This window comes from Schistocerca nitens, chromosome 3 (assembly GCF_023898315.1).
Source record: "Schistocerca nitens isolate TAMUIC-IGC-003100 chromosome 3, iqSchNite1.1, whole genome shotgun sequence".
In the NCBI taxonomy this organism is placed as follows: domain Eukaryota; kingdom Metazoa; phylum Arthropoda; class Insecta; order Orthoptera; family Acrididae; genus Schistocerca; species Schistocerca nitens.
This window is the reverse complement of record NC_064616.1, coordinates 250,113,741-250,129,174: the sequence shown is the minus strand read 5'-3', so window position 1 is coordinate 250,129,174 and position 15,434 is coordinate 250,113,741. Positions and strand designations below refer to the sequence as shown.

At 43.6% G+C, this 15,434-nt stretch overlaps 1 pseudogene; it reads left to right on the top strand.

The window, feature by feature from the left end:
• The first annotated feature begins 4,461 nt into the window (after positions 1-4,461).
• LOC126250226 (5S ribosomal RNA) lies at positions 4,462-4,579 on the top strand (annotated as a pseudogene).
• The last annotated feature ends 10,855 nt before the right edge of the window (positions 4,580-15,434 follow it).

The following is a 15,434-nucleotide window of genomic DNA, read 5'->3' as shown; positions in this document are numbered from 1 at the left end:
TCCCAAAACGTTTGTTGAAAACTGCAACAAAATCAACGCTGCCTTCAGACGGTCTGTTTCTCAACACACAGAACTCGTAGCGGACAATATGGCTACAAGAAGCATGTATTTCACACTGTCCTCACTAAACGTCGGATAGTATAAGAGGCACGAATTTTATAGCAGTGGTACAAATTAGGGGGCAGAATAGTACAGGTAACTCTCCCCTACTTTCATTTAAAAGAATACACATTTTTGAAAACACTCTGTGTACCTTTTTAAAATGAAGCCATCAGTCTGAAGACCGATTTGGTGCTAATCTATCTTGCGCAGGTCTTTTCATATCTTCTGGATCTAACATCCACTTCAAACTGTTTGGTCTATATCAGCGTTTGTTCCTACCTACAACTTGTACTGCCGGCCGCGGTGGTCTCGCGGTTCTAGGCGCGCAGTCCGGAACCGTGCGACTGCTACGGTCGCAGGTTCGAATCCTGCCTCGGGCATGGCTGTGTGTGATGTCCTTAGGTTAGTTAGGTTTAAGTAGTTCTAAGTTCTAGGGGACTGATGACCACAGCAGTTGAGTCCCATAGTGCTCAGAGCCATTTGAACCATTTGAACAACTTGTACTTACCATGCTTCGCTCCAGTACCGAATTAACCATTCCTCGATGTCTGAGGTTGTGTCTTATCAACCTGCTCCTTGTATTAGTCACGTTGTGCCTAAAACTGTTTTCTCCTGACTTAGACTCACTTATAGTGTAAGTAGGCTATTTAGGTTTTTATGTTGGTAACGCCATGTAGCGCTCTGTATTAAAATAACTGACTGTGCTGTGTGCAGTCTGTGGCTGATTTGCATTGTTGGAATATTTACTATTGTAGTGTTGGGCAGTTGGATGTGAACAGCGCGTAGCGTTGCGCAGTTGAAGGTGAACCGCCAGCAGTGGTGGATGTGGGGAGAGAGATAGCAGAATTTTGAGAGCGGACGATCTGGACGTGTGTCCATCAGAAAGAGTAAATTTATAACACTATATATCATGAATTGATACATATCTGATGACTTTTGAATATTATTAAGGTCAATACATTGTTTGTTCTCTATCAAAATCTTTCATTTGCTAAGTATGCCTATCAGTAGTTAGTGCCTTCAGTAGTTAGAATCTTTTATTTAGGTGGCAGTATTGGCGCTCGCTGTATTACAGTAGTTCGAGTAACGAAGATTTTTGTGTGGTAAGTGATTCATGAAAGGTATAGGTTATTGTTAGTCAGGGCCATTCTTTTGTAGGGATTATTGAAAGTCAAATTGCGTTGCGCTAAAAATATTGTGTGTCAGTTTAGTGTTGATCAGAATAAGTAAAGAGAGAAATGTCTGAGTACGTTCAGTTGTGCTCATCTGTTTGAAAATCAAATAACGTAAGAGGTTTATCAGCACTGTCATTCTTTACATCCAAAGGGGACTCCTCACAGTACTCGATCTACTCACTTAATCTTCATCTTTTTTCCGTAGCATCATATTTCAAAAAACTTCTACATTCTTCTTGTTTGCATTGTAAATCGTCTACGTTATACGTCCATATAAGACTACACTCCAAACAAAAACTAAAAAAAATACTTGCTATCATAAATTTACATTCGATGTCAGCATATTTCTTTTTCTCAGGAAATCATCTCTTGCTATTGCCAGCTTACATTTTATATCCTTTTTATTTCTGCTCTCGTCTGTTATTTTGCTGCCTAAATAGAATAACTCTGCTACATTTAACTACTTCCTTATATATACAGGGTGGGGAAAATAAAAGTGGCTCGAACATTTTGAAACCATTTGTGACAGCATTGACGGAGGAGAAAAAGACCTAAGGTTACTTTGAACAGGTTGGAGCAACTGCCTATACAGCCAGCTGAGCCTTGGAGCACATTTACACAACCTTCACCCAACAAATGTATAGTCTTACCGTAACTATCCTACACTATTGGGTCAATTTTTGAATATTACACACTTAGGCAAATGGAGCAAATCGGCTGGTTCTTTTTGCATTGGATGTGGTCTACGGTACGCCTTAAGTGTTTATGAAGGCACCATTTAGTTCATGAGCCGTTCCTGAGAAAACTTAAAAAAAGAGTTTTTCACCACTTTTTTCGTCGTCATCAACGGATATCTAAATAACTAACCGCAGCAAATTCCTAAAATTTTATCCGTTATCAAGAAACACCCTAAAATATGGTTTTTGGATATCAAAACCGGGCTTCGGATTCCAAGACGGCTATGCACAGGAAATGGTTGTAATTTTTACGATATATTCCTATGATCCCGATCTCAAACGTTCCTGAAAATTTTCTTGATATATTAATCCATTTTCGAGATACAGATGTTCAAATTTACCCTGCTTGTACACTTAAAATGCGCACGTGAATTGCGGTGTGAGGCAAAAACGTAGTTTATAAATTGATGCGGCAAGTAGAAATATGCTGTAAAGTGTCTCTGCTATCATCAGAAGCGTTCTGGGAACCCCACGTACTGCAGCACATGCAAAATCTTTGTGCACATAAAATCCGGTTTGAGTTGTAAAATTAATAGTTTTCTGTTATTTCAATTTCATACAAGTACACTATCAAAATTTTTCTGACCCATTAAGTTCTTCTCACATAGTGACATTCCATGCTGTAGCAGGAAAAAGAAGGGAACCAGCGGAAAAATACTCCTATCGGAGCACGAAAAAGGCTACTCCTGTTTGAAAAGCTCTGACTGAAAAATGGGGTACCAGCTGCCTCATTCTGCCTTCCTTTACACCTTTAAAATTTTATCAAACATTTTGGCATACGAACTTATTCGCGTTTTTTTATGCTGAGAGAGAAGCAGACAATGACAGTGGGAAAGAGACGGAAAAGTAATAAACACTGGAAGACAGTAAACAGTGATTGTGATGGGGGCTATAGAAAGAGCGGAGGAGATAATGGCAGTGTGAGAGAAAGAGAAGAATACATAGGCAGTGCAACATAGTTGACAGTGACAGAACACTTCTAGGAAAAGAGTGAAGGAGACAGTGCCAGTGGGAGAGGAGTAAAGAGATGGAGAAAGTGAAAGTGGGCGAGAACCAGTGATATTGAGAGACAGAGTATATGACAGTGACAACGAGTAAGAGCGAGCAAGAAGGAGACAATGAAAGTGAGAGGAGACAGTAGGAGTTGGACTGAACAGAGGAGATCGTGGCTTTGAGACAGGAGACAGTGATAGCTAGAAAGATACAAGGAGATAATGACAACGAGTTGGGCTGAATGAGTTGGTGAGAAAAGGTAAGTGGGAGTGGATGGATATGAGCGACTTACAGCGGTGGACTACTGGGTGTGAGCTAGTTACAGTTAGGGGAAATTGTGGGAGTGAGAGGCGAGTTGTATATTAGAAATAGCGCGAATATGTTCGCATGACAAAGTTTTTGTGATATTTTTTAAAGGTGCTGAGGAAGGTACAATGACGCAGCTGGTACTCTACTTTTCAGTTAGAGTCTTTTAAACAGGAGCATATTCGCCTTTTTTGCGATCCAATGGGATCATTTTTCCGGTGGTTTTACACTACCTAACTTTAATCTGGAACTGGACGGCGGTAGTCTTTATTGTTGACTTGCCCTGATGTAGCTTTAACTCTGGGCTAGTCCTGATTCCAATGAATGATGACTGCAATTACTTATGGGGTGCCTAGTTTGGCTCTTCTTGACAGCGGCCGTTGGCGGTCCTGATGCGGTCTTGAGGCTCTGTTGATACTGTGTTGAGACTGTCGTTGATACTGACTGGGAGGAACCGTGAGTCCGATTACGTCCGCGATTGGCTGTTGGACGTCCATATGGTTCAAATGGCTCTGAGCAATATGCGACTTAACTTCTGAGGTCATCAGTCGCCTAGAACTTAGAACTAATTAAACCTAACTAACCTAAGGGCATCACACACATCCATGCCCGAGGCAGGATTCGAACCTGCGACCGTATCGGTCGTTCGGTTCCTGACTGTAGCGCCTAGAACCGCACGGCCACTCCGGCCGGCGATTTCCATATGTGAACACTTTGAGTAACTATAAGTAGAAGCACAAAATACTCCTTGCCTTGTGCATCCTCTGTTGGATGATGGTGTTAGCTCAGTAGCACCCGAGTAATAGGCAGTTCAGCGCACTTCTATGTATGGCGGCTTCGTATCTTCCGGAGGACACCCGAAGGACACAGCATTAATGTAACTAATGTGTTGTGGCATTCGATTCTGTAACAGCTGCGCTGCCAGAAAGTAAAGTGAGATGCGCTCACACAGTGACGAAATTCATCTTTTTGCATATATTTGAGCGGCTCATATGACAATGAGACATACACCTTAGAAATCCGATTGAAGGAATCTGCTAAACAAAATGACATATATTTCGACTAGAAACTTTCTTGAAAGAGACCTCAGGCCAGTGGAGTGTGCAGTGAACAAGATCTGAAAATATATTATAGTATATTTTCAGATCGGCAACGGCCTTGCCGCAGTGGATACACCGGTTCCCGTCAGATCACCGAAGTTAAGCGCTGTCGGGCGTGGCCGGCACTTGAATGGGTGACCATCCGGGCCGCCGTGCGCTGATGCCATTTTTCGGGGTGCGCTCAGCCTCTTGATGCCAATTGAGGAGCTACTCGACCGAATAGTAGCGGCTCCGGCGAAAGAAAACCATCGTAACGGCCGGGAGAGCGGTGTGCTGACCACACGCCCCTCCTATCCGCATCCTTAGCTGAGGATGACACGGCGGTCGGATGGTCCCGATGGGCCTCTTGTGGCCTGAAGACGGAGTACTAGTGCTATATTTTCAGATCACGTCCATTGCACATATAATGACTGTAGTGTTGTTCATTCTGTAGCTCAATTGTTCTACGGTTGGAAAACACGTTTGCTACCTGTCTGCCATGCAGTTCTCTGATGTTGCACTTATCTACACACTGTGAAAATCAGATCAATAGATCTTGACGATGACTTCACTTAACGAAGTCTAATTCAACATCGTTTACGGTCTGCTAGATCCAAAAGCTAACTAATGTACTGCATACTGTTTTTTATGCTGTACCCCCTCCTGTTACTTACTATTTTTAATAGCATAACATACGAATCACGATAAAAACTATCCTGTGCTTGTCCCATTGCACATTTCCTTCTCGAGCAGGACACATCACTAATTTTTGTTGCAATCTTAATGAGTTTAATAGTTCTCATAACAATTCGTGATGATTCTGAACAGCTTATGTGTGTCTTTTTCATCGTCAAGAAATTCTGCCTCAATTTCTTGTTCATTTCAACGTAGTGCAGATAAGATTTCGTGTCATTTCAACAAATGAAATAAGGATCAAAATGCACTCGAAAGTAAGAGTAGCTCTTTAGTAGTGCAGCATATTATCTGAAGAATACAGAGTGTTCAAATTGTAGACAGCCTATGAAATAAGTACTACTTATAGTAAGAGTGTTCGGAGAGCCAAAAAGTGAATTCTGCTTTGAGGCAGCTCTTACCAAGCGAGGTTGCGCTGTAGCTAAGGCGCTGCACTCGCATTTCAGAGGGCCGTAGCTCAAATTCTCGTCCGACCATTCAGCTTTATGTTGTCCATTGTTTCAGTAAACCACTTGAGGCGAATGGTGAGATGGCTTCCTTGGAAATGCCACAACTTCTTTCCTAATCTATTTTTGTCCTATCCGTGCATGTGTTCCGTATCTGTTGATCTCGATTTCAAAAGGACGTAAAATCCTAACCTTCCTTCCTTCAGATAGCTTATGTTATAAGACAGCTCTATGGCTTGTTTCTACATTTTAGTTATTGAAAATGGTAAGTATTATAGAACCGGAATGAAAATGCTAACATTTTGACACAGCTTTGGTGCTGAATGTATTGCAACAAGTGACATGAACAGGCGCCAGCGCCTCCAGATTGTTTTCTTTTTTTTTCTTTTCGCATTTTTGGGGAGAAATTGGGAAGTGTTTTATCTGCCTAGCCTTAATACTAGTGCTACCTCTCACATTTTAGTTCAAAGAAGATATAGTTAGTTTTCTAGATATTCACTAGGTCTCTCTCTCTCTCTCTCTCTCTCTCTCTGCAAATCAACCGCTACACCTTTCCTTTTGTGGGAAACGTTAGGCGCACCGTTGTGATAACTCTCCGTGACATCACTATGACGTGTACATGCCCAGTTTCGATCGATCGTTTGGGATGACTGTCACCTTTCGTAGTCGTATCGAGTTCCGATGACACGCCATAATGGATGTCGTCGTTTCAGTTGAGGTTTGTATTTAATGGGTTTTATATTACAACGCAATTCCTATGAATATATGCTGTTTCAGATATTGTGGAGTACTCAAAAACGCGTCAGCATTGATATGATATGTTATAATTATATGTAAAGTGATGACAGATCGGCGATTAAGAGCTTTCAGAAGGTGTAAGTAAAAAGCGCGGGCACAGTAGCTTAACAGTAGCATAGTGGACATATGTGTCGAGTTGTGAAGAGAGATAAAGGTGAAAAATAAATAGAACAATGAAAGAAGCATGAAGAAAGAAAATGCGTCGTCCCTAGAGCAGGTTTTTTATTTTTCTGGTCAGACTATTGTTTTCAAATACAAATTACAATTTTTAGTTTATATACTATAATGTTTTTAAATGTACGATAATTTTATGGCCCTGAACACGTAATTCCACCTGTTCAAGCTGCGAACGCTGATAACAAATAATAGTTAAAGAAATAGGTAGGTTTAAGCTATTTGAGGAAAAGTTGTCGAAATGCCTTACAATTGCCAGTAAACATATTGAATTCAGCGATCGTTCTTGAGTGTTTACTACTTCTTTCAGTGACGACTGCTTGCATTTGAACACTTCAACGGCTGTCTGTAGCAGAACGTTCGCAGAGTTCACTGCTACTGCCATGGATATTTGTGGGTTCTCGAGTTTCTCGGTTTAAGAGAGACCTCGTCAGTATCAGCGTAATGGGGACGCAGTTAAGAACGGGGGCGTCGCCATCAGGGTTCGTTGAAACCTGAAATATGCGCAGGAGAAGAAATACGAACGGGAATGGTGACTAACGGCATGCAATGTAACGACTTTTTAAGGGCTCTGGTAGAGGGTAAGATTTGTGCGAAGGGGGAGGGAATAGTTAGGCGGACACGAACTCCAGATAAAGCAAGGGCGGAGGGTCCGGCTGCGATGCGTTGGGCGTGGAAGCTGACTTCCCGTCGTACAGTTTACCGACCGGCTAGACGCCGCTAACAATACACATTCATTAAACACTTTTCAGTTCGGAACAGCCTTAGTGATTCAACAATTTTTGCTTAGCATTCAAAAAACATAGACAGTATGCTTAAATACCAACATATTTTGATATTTTGAAAAAGTGCTGAAGTTTTGTAAAATATTCGCTGTTTTCAGTCAACTTAAGGTATAATAAACAGTTCCCACCTGACAGGTCACTCGACGCAAAGATTGTGGTGCGTATTACTAGTCGTGTATACTCGGTCAGCAAACTGTACGGCGCGTTCTTATCTTGTTTCAAGGGTTAGCCCCCCCCCCCCCCCCTCACCACCCCACCCTGTCATTTACACCTTTTGGGAGTAAATTACCGGAGTTGATGAAGCATGCTATGGACGTAACAACTTTATGACAGCTGTATGATGCGCTGCGTTCTACGCACAGTCTGATATCTACTGCTTTAATTTCCTGTTGAACAACGGACGCACTTTTTTGTAAGAAAACTGGAATACTGAATCCTAATAAAGGCTACTTTAAGCTTAAGGAACTTAGGTAAGGCGCAAGAACACATTTTAATGACATTTTAGTGTACACTGTTGTACACGTTTCTATGTCTCTGAAATGTGACAAATCGTAGAAAATTACTGAAGAGATGGGAATACTGTGCAGTGAATGACTTGCATTTAGATTGCGTTATCGCCATTACCTCATTCATTGATGATGTACAGTGTTCTTTGTTGTTAAAAAAATCCTCGCTATGAATTAATTTAAGAATGGCAAATGCAAATTAATAGAACGATTGGAGTATTAGGAGCACACTAAAATATACTAGATAGTCGCACAATTTAAACTTCTGGAAACATTGGGCAAGTAAATTCAACTCTCAAATTGGTATGCTTAACTCTCGGAGCTTCGCTGAAAAGATTGCACAATATTGTTGTGTTATATATTTTAGTATTTTTTGATTAATTTCTCCTCATACCGCGCTTTCTCTCTCAACTTGTCGTTTCTTCTTTCCCCGTATTGTAGCACATAAAAAGGCAAGTGTTCACCGTGACTGGTCCGTCCTGTGACATATATATCAGGCTGGTCGTAACTTGACATACTCGACGCTGTGGCTGTTTTCAAGAAATAATATAAAGAAAACCAGGGCATATGTTGGAACTGCTTTTCCTTTACACATGTCGAATGGCATATACCCATCTTACGTGAAAAATTGGTTTACAGTTCTGGTGAGACCACATTCTTTTACATACTGACAAGCAAAAGAACAACGAACTGCCAAAGTTGTAATTTAAAAGTAACTAGCGGCCTTGGTATGTATTTATTCCATTAATTCATCTCCTTCTTCCCACTCTCTCTGTCCATACCATCCTCTCCCGCCCCCCCCCCCCCCAGCTCCTTGTCCATCTCTTCCCCCACCCTCTCTGTTCACCCCCTCCACACACAACTCTCTGTCCATCTTCTCCTGCCTCTCTTTCTATCCATCTGCTCCTTCCCCCTCTAAGTTCATCTCCTCCCCATCTAAGCCGATTTCCTATTCCCCTTCTACCCTCACCTAACAGCACCTCCTCCCCTCTCTCTTTGTCTATCTCTTTATGCCCCCTCATTCTGTCCATTTCTTCCTCTCTGCGCTCTGTCCATCTCGTTCTTTCCCTTTCTGTGTCATTCCCCTCTTCCCCTTCTCACTGTCCTCGTTCCCATCTTCCCTTTCTCTGACTATTTCCCCCTTCCCCTCTCCCTGTCCACCTCTTTCTCCTCCTCTCTCTGTCCATATCCTCCTCTTGCCTTTCTCTGTCCAACTCCTTCTCTCCCCTCTCCCTGTCCATCTCCTCCTCTTCTCTTTATGTCCATTTCCCCATCCCCTTCTACCTATTCATCGCCTCCTCACCCCTATGTGTGTCAATGTCCTCCTTCCCCCTCTCTGTCTGTCCATCTGCATCTCACTCCATCTCTCCGCACTTAATCACCCTCACAGCAATTGGAGTTTGCTTATTCTTACCCATGCAGTATTTATTTCCAGATAGTAAATAATATGTGTACCAAGTTTCGTTGAAATCGATCGGCCGGCCGGAGTGGCCGTGCGGTTCTAGGCGCTACAGTTTGGAGCCGAGAGACCGCTAAGGTCGCAGGATCGAATCTTGCCTCGGGCATGGATTTGTGTGATGTCCTTAGGTTAGTTAGGTTTAATTAGTTCTAAGTTCTAGGCGACTGATGACCTCAGAAGTTAAGTCGCATAGTGCTCAGAGCCATTTGAACCATTTTTTTCAAATCGATCCAGGTGTTCAGGAGGAGCTTTTCACCCACGGATTTGGCAGAGTAAGCATATCGCACGTATATTTCACATATATTTAACATATTTCACGCATATTTGTACACTTGTTTCACTTGTATCTCTAGCGAATTTCATCCTGAAGCTTCGTTTTCACGCAGCTCAATGTTTATGACATCTTATCTCCTGAACTATGGGTCATACAATGATATAATTTTTCAGGTACATCCAGTGATATATGTGGATACTGTTTGTGAAGTATGTTGCGAATAAATTTAGTAATAATGAAGTAATACAATAAAACGTCGTTCATGATGCAGCAGTTTTTCCCGCATCTCAGTATTTATGATGTCATACCGCCTGAACTATGCGTCGTACGATGATACATTTCTGCAAGTAAATTTAATGGCATACATGAATACTGTCTGCAAAATGTATTGCAAATAGAGGTAGTAGTAAAGATGTAATAAATTAAAACGTCATGCCTGATGCGGCAGTTTCATCGCATGAACAGGGGCGGTGTAGTAAGTGATAAACATTTGTCCTTTCATAATTTTGTCGGGGGGAGGAGGGGAGGCGGAGCGTCGTCGAGAAAGACTCTTACAGGTTTGAAATTATGTGTAAAGTTAGTTGCAAGTCAGTCAGTGCTCTATTCTCAAATACAGGTTACATATAAACTGTCTACTTGCTCGTGGTGAGATACGCTCCTTCTTCAGCTCCATCCCTTTGAGAGGTAGGTGGTTCTGATACCCACAGTGTTACTTTTCAGACAGTAATTAATATGTGTACCAAGTTTGATTGAAATATGCATTATGAGTACATACTTAATAGCTTGTTTGTCCATCTTTGGAACGAAACACATAACTGATTCTGCGTATCAGAAATCCGACAGTTTGTTGGTAGGTTTTGGAAGTATGTGGCATTAGATGTCTTCGCACAGGTCATGAGGTTCGCGTAAATGACGGACCGCTGATCTGCATACGCAGTCATGGCTCCCGATAGCAACCCAGATGGGTTCCATAGGATTTACATCAGGTGATTTTAGTCGCCGAGACGTGAACGTGAGTTCGCTGTACTGCTCCTCAAACCAATGTAGCACGTTTCGGGCTCCGAGATATGGACAGTTATACTTATGAAAGATGACATCGCCGTCAGGGAAGACATAAAGGGATGCGGGTGGTGCAGCTGTCAGCGTGTCTTCGATTACTATCACAGGTCCCACGAAAGCGCAGGAGAATATCTCCCATAGCGTAATACTGCTTCCAACAGCCTGCGTCCGTGGCGCGCTGCATGTTTCGAGCCGCCTTTCACCTTAATGACGGCGTTTGTGGAAACGACCATCGACCTAGTGTAGCAAAAATGTGATTCACCCGAAGAGCCGACACGATCCATTGATCGGCGGTCGAATCCAAATGGTCCCGTGCCCATTGCAGGTGTAATTCACGATGTCGTTGGGTCACCATGTGAACACATAGGGTCTGCTATGTTCAACAATGTACAATGAACAGTGCGCACCGTAAAACTTGTGCGTGCACCAGCATTGTGCTGTTTCGGAAGAGACGCCACAGATCACCATCTATCCTACTTTATAGAGCAGACAAGCCTCCGAATCCCAAGTCCTGTGAAGATTCGTGGACGTCCAACCATTCGGCGCTTAGTGGTAGTTTCACTGTCCTTTTACCTCGTCCTGTAGAAACTCACGACAGTAGCACGTGAACATTCGACCAGCTTCGCCGATTTCGAGGTACTCGTTCACAGGCTCTGTATAATAATAATCTATCCTTTGTCAAAGTCTCTTATTTCAATGGATTTCCCAATTTGCAGTCCATATCTTCGCTAGGATGATCCCCCCTCCGTCTTTGCTCCGCTTACATACTTTTATTACCACGTCACGTACGCGCAGTGCCACAAGGAGGGGAGGAGGCGGGAGGAACTTCTGTGAAGTTTGGAAGGTAGGAGACGAGGTTTTTTTTTTTTTTTTTTGTCATCAGTCTACTGACTGGTTTGATGCCCGCCACGAATTCCTTTCCTGTGCTAACCTCTTCATCGCAGAGTAGCACTTGCAACCTACGTCCTCAATTATTTGCTTGACGTATTCCAATCTCTGTCTTCCTCTACAGTTTTTGCCCTCTACAGCTCCCTCTAGTACCATGGAAGTCATTCCCTCATGTCTTAGCAGATGTCCTATCATCCTGTCCCTTCTCCTTATCAATGTTTTCCACATATTCCTTTCCTCTCTGATTTTGCGTAGAACCTCCTTATTCCTTACCTTATCAGTCCACCTAATTTTCAACATTCGTCTATAGCACCACATCTCAAATGCTTCGATTCTCTTCTGTTCCGGTCCCCCCCCCACCCCCCCCCCCCTGATTGTGCGATAATTCTCGCACTTGTCAGCTCTTGCCGTCTTCGGAATTGTGTGGATGATGCTTTTCCGAAAGTCAGATGGTATGTCGCCAGACTCATATATTCTACACACCAACGTGAATAGTCGTTTTGTTGCCACTTCCCCCAATGATTTTAGAAATTCTGATGGAATATTATCTATCCCTTCTGCCTTATTTGACCGTAAGTCCTCCAAAGCTCTTTTAAATTCCGATTCTAATACTGGATCCCCTATCTCTTCTAAATCGACTCCTGTTTCTTCTTCTATCACATCAGACAAATCTTCACCCTCATAGAGGCTTTCAATGTATTCTTTCCACCTATCTGCTCTCTCCTCTGCATTTAACAGTGGAATTCCCGTTGCACTCTTAATGTTACCACCGTTGCTTTTAATGTCACCAAAGGTTGTTTTGACTTTCCTGTATGCTGAGTCGGTCCTTCCGACAATCATATCTTTTTCGATGTCTTCACATTTTTCCTGCAGCCATTTCGTCTTAGCTTCCCTGCACTTCCTATTTATTTCATTCCTCAGCGTATTTCTGTATTCCTGATTTTCCCGGAACATGTTTGTACTTCCTCCTTTCATCAATCAACTGAAGTGTTTCTTCTGTTACCCATGGTTTCTTCGCAGCTACCTTCTTTGCACCTATGTTTTCCTTCCCAACTTCTGTGATGGCCCTTTTTAGAGATGTCCATTCCTCTTCAACTGTACTGCCTACTGCGCTATTCCTTATTGCTGTATCTATGGCGTTAGAAAACTTCAAACGTATCTTGTCATTCCTTAGTACTTCCGTATCCCACTTCTTTGCGTATTGATTCTTCCTGACTAATGTCTTGAACTTCAGCCTACTCTTCATCACCACTATATTGTGAACTGAGTCTATATCTGCTCCTGGGTACGCCTTACAATCCAGTATCTGATTTCGGAATCTCTGTCTGACCATGATGGAATATAATTGAAATCTTCCCGTATCTCCAGGCCTTTACCAAGTATACCTCCTCCTCTTGTGATTCGTGAACAGGGTATTAGCTATTACTAGCTGAAACTTGTTACAGAACTCAATTAGTCTTTCTCCTCTTTCATTCCTCGTCCCAAGCCCATATTCTCCTGTAACCTTTTCTTCTACTCCTTCCCCTACAACTGCATTCCAGTCGCCCATGACGAGGTACTGGCGGAATTAAAACTGTGAGGACCGTCGTGAGTCGTGCTTGGGTAGCTCAGTTGGTATGCACCGAGCTCCCCAGGACCAGGAAGACGACCACCCTCGACATATACCGACTTCTTCGAACGTACACACCCCGAAACCCCGTCGAAGCATGTCACCTCCCGGTATCATGGTCTACAGTTTGTAAAACTATCCATCAACAATATCACACCACTGACACAACAGCGGCGTGGCACCTTTTCGTCAACGGCATATATACTACATGACAGAAACTGCATCGCATCGCGCTGGTGGACTCACCCCTGTGCCTCAAGTGCAATGTCGAAGATGCAGATTTACATCGTTTTGAGTGTGGTGCAGCACCAGCTGTCTAGACCCTCGTACGGAAGATAGTGGCTTTCTGCCTCCGAGTACCCCCACATCACGTCGCTCCTACCGTGCTGATATATACTGTCACGACCTACATTCCAGCGTCTAAGTGGCACGCCATCACATGGATCAGTGGCATGGCTATCAGCTTCCTCTTTCGGGACGACATCGTCGATCCGGCGGACTTCTGGACACGCCTCCAAGTACACTACCACACCCTTCGCCGACATCGACACTATTGGGCCAGCTTCGCGAACTATTTACATAGTATTTTCACCAACCCGCCTCGGAGCTGGAATCTCAACGAAACGTGCCAGCCAAAACTCGAGGATCCAACGGTCCCCTCCTAATGGTCAATGATTGAACGAACCTTGTTCTGACGGCGCGCCAAAGTGGAGCATGGCGCAGCAAGTATCCCTAATTTCATCCACTTCTCTTTTCTCTTCATCTTCTATTTTTTTCCCTTACACATGTTCATCCAATTCACGGATAGCTCTGTATCTGCAGCCCAATCGTTTTGTTCCTCATGTGCTCCCCCATAAAGAAAGGTTGGGTTGCTGATTATGTTGAGACTGTATACTTATTTACGTTAAAAAAAAAGTTGTTTGAGCACTTGCCCACGAAAGGCAAACGTACCGAGTTCAAGTCCCGGTCCTGCACACAGTTTTAATCTGCCAGGAAATTTCATATCAACGCACACTCCGCTGCAGAGTGAAAATTTCATTCTGGAAACATCCCCCAGGGTGTGGCGCAACCATGTCTCTGCAATATCCCTTCTTCCACGAGTGCTAGTTGTGCATGGTTCGTAGGAGAACTTCTGTGAAGTTTGGAAGGTAGGAGACGAGGTACTGGTGGAATTAAAGCTGTGAGGTGTGAACAGTTCTAGAATACTGCTCCAGCTTTTGTGTCCTTATCTAGTAGGCATGACAACAGACATCGAATGAATTCAGAGACAAGCTTCTAAGACCGTAACAGGCTCATATGGCCCGTATGAAAGTGTAACAGGTGTGCTCGGGAAACTTAAATGGGAATCCTCGGAAGAAAGACGACGCAATTCTCGCTAAACCATGTTGGCGAAATTTGGAGACCCTGTATTCGAAGAAGACATGTGACTCCGAGGGGCATTCAATAAGAAATGCAACACATTTTTTTCTGAAAGCAGGTTGGTTTTATTGCGGATTACAATACACAGTATTATTCTACTCTCTTCTGACTACAGAGCCGGCCACTGTGGCTGAGCGGTTCTAGGCGCTTCAGTCCGGAACCGCGCTGCTGCTACGGTCACAGGTTGGAATCCTGCCTCGGATATGGATGTATGTGATGTCCTTAGGTTAGTTAGGTTTAAGTAGTTTTAAGTCTAGGGGACTGATGACCTCAGATGTTAAGTCCCTTAGTGCTCAGAGCTATTTGAACCATTTTTCTAACTACAGAACGCCATTTTTCAACATAATCTCCGTTCAGTGCGCCGGCTTTATGCCGCCTTACTGGGATGGCCGATATGCCCATATGGTACCGTTCAATTGGTCGACGTTGGAGAAAGCGTCTATGGAACTGGGGACCTAGAAACGACGTAGAAGCCCCCGCCGTAGCCCGCAGTGGTACATAACCCCACAACAGGCTACAGCAGTCAAGCAGTCAACTCACCCTACCTCCGCCCCACACCGAACCCAGGGTTATAGTACGGTTCGGCCCCCCAGTGGACCCCCTCCCCCCCACCCCCGAATTATGGTGTACGCGTACGTGGATGAAGTGTTTGCGCAGCAATCGCCGACATAGTGTAACTGAGGCGGAATCTACATCTACATCTACATTTATACTCCGCAAGCCACCCAGCGGTGTGTGGCGGAGGGCACTTTACGTGCCACTGTCATTACCTCCCTTTTCTGTTCCAGTCGCGTATGGTTCGCGGGAAGAACGACTGTCTGAAAGCCTCCGTGCGCGCTGTAATCTCTCTAATTTTACAATCGTGATCTCCTCGGGAGGTATAAGTAGGGGGAAGCAATATATTCGATACCTCATCCAGAAACGCACCCTCT